This window comes from Oratosquilla oratoria, chromosome 7 (genome assembly GCF_046742065.1).
Source record: "Oratosquilla oratoria isolate Oo_2021 chromosome 7, ASM4674206v1, whole genome shotgun sequence".
Taxonomy (NCBI): Eukaryota; Metazoa; Arthropoda; class Malacostraca; order Stomatopoda; family Squillidae; genus Oratosquilla; species Oratosquilla oratoria.
In genome coordinates this window covers 60,444,807-60,452,446 of record NC_134783.1, presented here as the reverse complement: position 1 = coordinate 60,452,446, position 7,640 = coordinate 60,444,807, and the positions used below count along the sequence as shown (strand labels likewise).

Here is a 7,640-nt window from a genome sequence, read left to right as displayed (position 1 = left end):
CTTCTCCTCCTCCTTTTATCGATCTCGAACTCTTCATCCCGCAAAACTCAGGAAAACTTTCTAAAACTGGCATGGTTCCCTCACTTTAATTATGAATAAAAGTGGTGATCGCATTGTTAACGCGTAGAACGCGCCGTATGACCAAACTGTTGTAGATCCAGGACTTTACGAGCATTGAAATCTGTCCGGACATTTCAAAGATGACATGGTCATTAACCTTGTAGAATATATTGCCCATTTTTAGCTAAGTTTGAGAATACCTTCTATACTTTCTTCAGCTAAACAAACGGGGAAAAAATCACAGCCTCTCTCTCTCTCTCGATGTTTGTTCGTGAATGAACCCAGAAAGAATAACCGGTTGTACAAGGTAGCCTAACGTTGGTCGGCACGCCTCGATACCCACCACCTAGTGACCTATATTCTCCACCTAGGAGGCTTTGCCAAGATGCTGCCATCTCGCGATATGCGACGAACGTTTTCACTTAGAAATCCTATCTCTATCACGTAGTAAGTACTGGGGATCGTTCCTATGTATGTCATTATACATTTGTCAGAGCTGCCTCCGGGACATTCAACCAATCTTAGAGAAACGTTTATGAGTTCTAGTTTATCTCGATGGGCAGATTTCGTTTTATCACACGTTTTTTGTTGCCTGATTTTACGCATCTGAGTGAACCCTCCCCCACCTCCATTTTAGGGTTAAAGGCAGAACGAACAGGCCTTTGGAAAGCGTAGACTTTCATCTCACCGATGGCGCCCGCAAAGGAAATGCCAAATCATTCCTGCGCGCCACTATGGTTAGGGGGGTTAATTAAGTGGAGAAATCGCTCAGCAACAGCTCAGGTTTCAATATGTTTCTTTCATTGAGCGTCTTTTTCCGCACGAACGATCCTGCGCCTATCGAATGACCGGTTTCCTTGTGGGGAAACGACTGACAAACTTCCTCGGAATGGACCTCGAAGGCAATGACTTGACGAACCTGACGCAGATTCGAGAGTGTCTGGCCGCAACTGAGAGAGAAAAAAAAACGGATCTGCAGGAGGAAGGTATGACCGGGACGCGCATGGCCGGCCGCGTGATGACTGACTTGTTTGCTGCGGCTGCCACAAAGAGAAGGAAGTGGAGGAAAAGAAGTAATGGGCGGAGAAGGAAGAAGGAGGGTAAGAGGGACAACGTCGAACAGACTTGCACACCTAATTTGTTTTATTCTCAGTTGCTGCCCGAGTCTCCAGCGACAAAAAACAATCTGAAGAGGGCGGTATCTGGACCCCAAAGGACCCTAGGGCAGTGTGTGCCAAAAAAGGACGAGTCAAGCCCAGAGACCCAGACTTTCAATCACAGTATATCCGGTCACGTTGCTATCACATCCCTTGTGAAGATATGTCCAAATGTAGGCTACACATGAAATTAGGCACTACCCCTAAGTTGGCCAATGAGATCACCAAACTCTCTCTTTGTCAACAATCAGAAAGTATTTTCGGCTTCTTGCAAACTACGTTAAAATCCCTGCTTCGACAAGTCCTCGTCAAAGAGGCACCTTCCTAGCCTTTACGGAGCTGCCTAGTGTAGGCCTTATGGTCTCTTGCAGTCTCCTTCATTCTTATGTTCCTATGTACATGCGTCGCACAATGCCCCATCTCAGGGACGCTCCCGCAGTCAGATCTCCTAGTTCCCTGACTCAGCATATAACCAGATGCCTCCCATGTAAAGTTGTTAGTTGTTTATGGTGCAACTGTGGAAGACTACAATTGCTTTTGCTATTCTCAATATGAACCATCTACTCGAAACGTCAATCATAAAAGGAATTCTTCGGACGACTTGTCTTTGTCCATCCTCCTGAAGCAAGATCTACATTTAGAAGAAATTGAGAATATTAGAAAAAATATTAATAAGTGTCAGAATGCTACTCTGTTCGTCATATATATATATATATATATATATATATATATATATATATATATATATATGTATCTATAGCACACACACACACACACACACACACACACACACACACACACACACACACACACACACACACACACACACACACACACACACACACACACACACACACATATATATATATATATATATATATATATAATATATATATATATATATATATATATATATATGTATATATATATATATATATATATAGTGTTTTGAAGGTGAGACAGTTGAGTCTTGTACAGATTATCGTAATATATACATTTTTAGTGGATCATCTTGCCGGACGTCTTAGAATAGAGCGCGCTGACTGGTCCGCGCTTTCGCCGAGGACCAGCCTGGCTGCAACCAACGACAGATTTACAAACCCCTTTCTATGGTTGGTGACATCTCCTGTGACTCAGCAGATCTGATCGAACGCCTCAACAATGTAAACTTTGAGAGAAAGAAGCTAGCCAGCTTCGATGTGAAACAACTCTTTACGAATATAAGCGTGAAGGTGGCTATGGACGCAATGAAGTGAGCTGTCAAATCCATGGATGATGATGGTGACTTGCTAGTGAGAAAAACGGGTCATCTCGATTTAGTATTTCTGTGCGTAAATTTCGGTGCATTCATGTTCGAGGACCAGAAGTATACGCATCATCGAGGTTTGGCAATGGGCATCTCTTTATATGGAGACACTGGAAGAGGACAAGCTGCTACGCATCATGGGAAGAGGCTGTGAATGGTTCTACTATGTAGACGATGTGCTGGTTGTGTTACCTGAGGGATCAAACATGGCCAATAAGCTTTGCATGCTCAACAGAGTGGACGGAAATATTGACTTCACAGTGGGACTGGAGGTGGACTACAAGTCGTCGTTCCTCAATACAGTGATACACCGAGGGATACAAGAGGTTAGATTTTATGTATACAGGAAGCCGACAAACAAGGAAGATTTCACTCACTACTCGTCGAAACACAGAGCACGGACCAAATCACAATTGGTTTCTACTTGCGGGCCATTAGAATATGTAGTGAAGAGTTTTTAGAAGAATAGATGACCTATATTACCAGTACTTTCCGCAGGTTATTTCACCCCCAAGACTTGCTTACAAGAGAGCAAAAAGAGAAAAGTTAGATCTCAATTACCTTGTAGTACTGTGCGCGAGTGGAGCTGAGATGCTGACCTCTTTATTATCCAATGTTTGTGTGCACGTTGCTTATGCCACTGGGCGAAAAATTAAGGACGTAGTGAGAGATAAAGAAGAAAGAAGCATAAAAAAGGACAGCGTTGTTTACAGCATATCATGTGGCGGATATTCTGCAGTATTTTATGGTGAGACATCAAGGGTGCTTACGAAAAGGATAGGAGAGCACAAAAGTAACCTGCGACACCACAGAACCTTCAACTCCCTAGTGGTGCATACAGAATCACACGGACACCTAACTAGCTGGGAAAAAGTTCGCCCCCCTCCGCACGGAATTTTGAAAGGGAATGAGAAAGTTAGTGGAAGCCACACATGTCGTCACGTCACAGGAGAGGTCACCAACCACAGCGAGGGATTTGCAATTCTGTCATTGGTTGCAGCTAAGCTGGTCCTCGGCGAAAACGTGGACCAATCAGCGCGCTCCATTCCAAGACGCTCGGCAAGATGATCTGCTATGAGGGTATATATTACGAAAATCTGTACTAGTCGGTTACTCTGAAGAAGACGTAAAGTCAAAACATTAGATTACATCAGTGTTCCTGGTTCAACCTGTGTTTCCTTACCACTTCCCCCCCAACTCACATATACTGTTTATATATATATATATATATATGTAGATATATATATATATATATATATATATATATATATATATATATATGTACCAATCAATCAATCAATCAATCATATGAGCCATCCTGAGTCCACTGCTGAATAAAGGCCTCCTCCATCGCACTTCATGATTCACATGACCGCGCAAATATCTGCCACGTCACTCCTGGAAACTTCTCTATCTTATCTATACCCTTTGTCTGGTCTCCCTCCTCCACGCTTCCCATTTCGCGGCGTCCATTCAGTAACACGCTTGCTACATCACTCGTTAGTCGTTCGCATTAACTTAGCTGCCTAATTCCACCTTCTCTTTCTCACTGCCTCCACAATATCTTTCACTCTAGTCTGCTCTCTCACCCAACTTGCTCTCTTTCGGGGTCTCAGCGTTATTCCCATCATTGATCTCTCCATTCTCCTCTGTGCAGTCCTTAGCTTTGTCTCTATCACCTTCGTCAGTTTCCAAGTCTCACACCCGTAGATTATTGATGGCAGAATGCATCGAGTGTAAACTTTACGATTAACCTCTTGGTAAAATTCTTCTACTCTTTTTACAATTCTGTCTCTGCGTTTAATGATCTCTCCATTTCTATCTTTCAAACATATAATTTGCTGTCTTCCGAAAGCATGTCTGCGCTCGGTCCCTTTAATACTTTTACCTTTCCGAATAGTTTCTTCTTTTTCAACCATGTTTCTCTTTCTTTTCTCTGATATCTGCCTTTTGTTGATAAGCTTGTTTAGTTCTACTCTTTCTATTTCGTCTCTCCTGCTTTTAATCTGTACAGTCTTTTTTCTTTTAATTAGGTCATTTGCAGCTTAGGAGTATTTGTTTTCTCTAATACTATTTGTACATTCTACTTTCTCTGGCGATTCCTTAATGACATTCACTAAATTTAGATTCATATCTTCGACTGTGTCCTCTTTAGTTCTTATAGCTTCGAATCTGTTCTTAATTTCCAATTTATTTTTTTTATTATCCTTAACCTTCGCAAAGTTATTTTCTTTTTCAAAACTAATTTCTTTCTTTCGGCTCTAAAATTAAATTTAAATGTGCAACCTACCAATCTATGGTCACTACCTACGTTGAATTTATTTATGACCGTAATATTATTAACGCTCTCACCCTTATCTCCTAATATGTAGTCTTCTTCATTCTTTGTTGTTCCATTTGGAATTCTCCAGGTCCATTTACGACTTACACGCTTTTGGAAGAAAGTGTTCATTATCCTCATGTTATAGTTCTCTGCAAAGTTGACCAACATGTCGCCTCTGTCATTTCTTTCACTTACTCCAAACTTCCGAGTGCACGACTCATTCCCCATCTTCTTCCCCACTTTAGCATTAAAGTCGCCTATTACCAACGTATATTGTGTAGGTGGTAAAAAAGAGGAAGTGGAATTGGGCAGGTAAGTTTATGCGAACGCCTGATGAGCGATGGAGCAAGCGTATAACTGAGTGGACGCCGCCAGATGGGAAGCGTGGAAGATGAAGACCAGACAGGAGATGGAGAGACGAGATTGATAGTCAGAAAAGCGAAATGACATGAGTGTCGACATGATGTACTCACTGTAGAAAGACAAGAATGCACCGACCAGTTGTAAGACGGATATATGTACTACCATACTACGACTAGTTCTAATGTACGCTTCACATGGAGTCTGACAAAGAAAATAGAATCTAAGATCAGAGCTGCAGAAATGAAAGTATCGAGAATCATTAAGGGAGCCACCAGAAAAGGTAGGAACGAGTTTATAGGAGGAAACCTGGAAATATATATAACCGATTGTAGCAATTATAGGAAGGAAAAACTTGAGGTGGTAAGGGCAAGTGAATAGAATGGAAGAGAGTAGATGTCCTTGGAAATACATGGAATAACAACCAAGAGGAAGGATACCAGTAGGAAAACCTAGGAAGAGATGGGTAGATTACGTGTAAAGAAAAACTTAGAGGAGGGGAATTTAACACTTGTAAAAGTTAATAAACAAAGATTATACGTACATCGAGACGGGTGGAGGAATTTAAGAGGCCGACGACTGACGGATGTCATCGACCTGACGTTTGGTGAGAAAGGTGAGAATATACGTATACACACACACACACACACACACACACACACACACACACACACACACACACACACACACACACACACACACACACACACACACACACACACACACACACACACACACACACACACACACACACATATACATACATATATATATATATATATATATATATATATATATATATATATATATGCAAAGAAGATCACTTGGAAAAAAGAAACTAACGAATCAGAGCGCTTTCGTATATTACATCTTCAGTGCAAAAAGTACATAGTTAAACAGAAATACATAGTTTACATATAATGATGAAGAAGGAACAAGGACAGTTTACATAAGAGAAGAGGACATTTACCCCCTGGAAGTAAACTGTTCTTATTCTTTCTTCATGTATATATAAACTATGTATTTCTACTCAACTATGTACTTTTTGCACTGAAGATGTAATATACGAAAGCGCTCTGCTTCGTTAGTTTTATTTTTTCCAAGTGGTCTACTTTGCATAAGTGAGCACACGTATATTCTTATTAGCACACACACACACACACACACACACACACACACACACACACACACACACACACACACACACACACACACACACACACACATATATATATATATATATATGTATGTATGTGTGTGTGTATTATGTATGCATGTTTATTCTGAGCTTGTACAGATACATGGATATATACAAGTACATACAGTTACAATATCTTACGGGTATGATTTTTTTTCCTTTCCTTCTTAATAACAACTTAACGCATAGAACTTTGAAGTCGCTGGACTTAATTCTTTTTCTCACATTTTATAGTTCCTTAACACGTGTTTCGCGCTGTCATTTTCGCTGTCTGACAGATATTTCCATGCACCCTTCTTCACGTCTCTCACTAATAAATAAAGACGACCACCAAACTGAGAGTGAGGCCACGCCTAGCAGGCTCAGAAAGACTCCTCACATCGCGATGGTTTCACGGAGTAAGTAGGCAGTAGTATGTTGTCCCCGTGTCGTACCTGATAGCTTGGAGCGAGTGTCTCGTGTCCAGGTGACTCGACTCTTGACGATCTACTGAACACTCCGGGACCGGGCCACTGCCTTTGAGAACGACTTCCAGGAGGGGAGGAGGGAGAGTTTGGGAGGGGGGGAGGCAGAGGGGGAGGGAGGGAGGGAGGAGGGGTTAGAGATGGAAAGGAGCGCGAGGGGTGGGGAGGGAGGGAGGGAAGGTGGCTGTTCTGGAGCTAGAGTGGGCGTTGGGGTGGTGGAGCAGAAAATAGAGAGAAGGGAGATACAGAAGAGGAAAGAGAGGCTAAAGAAGGCAAGGGAAGGGGGTTAGGGAGGGTAGAGCGTGTGCTTGTACCGAGCATGGACACTTTAACTAAACAGATATGGACATCAGGGAATATAAAGGAGAAAGAACGGTTATCAAAAGATATATATATATACTTTTTTTACGGAGGAGGGAGGATAAGGAAAGGACCAGATATATGTATAAATATAGGGGCAGAGGCAGCAGATATGGGGCCAAAAAGATAGATGTTGAGAAGGAGAGAAAAAGAAAAAGAAAAGGAAAAGGCATAGTTGTTAGAGGAGAAAGAAGAAGATGAGTAGGGAGATTATGAACATGAGACATGAAAGAAAATGGAGAGATAGACGGGGGGGGGCAGCGACGTTGAAGATAAGTAGGAATAGGAAATGAACAGGAGACATGATAAGAAACGGAGAGGAGATACACAGAGATATTGGAGAACCAGGAGGAGGAATAAAACGAGAGGAAGAGGCGAACGAGGAGGGTTATTCGAAGGTGGGGGGTGGGGG

The 7,640-nt window shown here is 41.9% G+C and overlaps 1 protein-coding gene across 1 annotated transcript in view; it reads right to left on the bottom strand.

Moving 5' to 3' along the window:
• Positions 1-6,899, bottom strand: part of LOC143026931 (uncharacterized) — a 20,143-nt gene extending 13,244 nt beyond the window's left edge. The window contains exon 1 of the mRNA XM_076187722.1: positions 6,839-6,899. The gene's annotated coding sequence lies outside the window, so the exon portion shown is untranslated. The remainder of the gene's footprint in view (positions 1-6,838) is intronic.
• Positions 6,900-7,640: the final 741 nt, after the last annotated feature.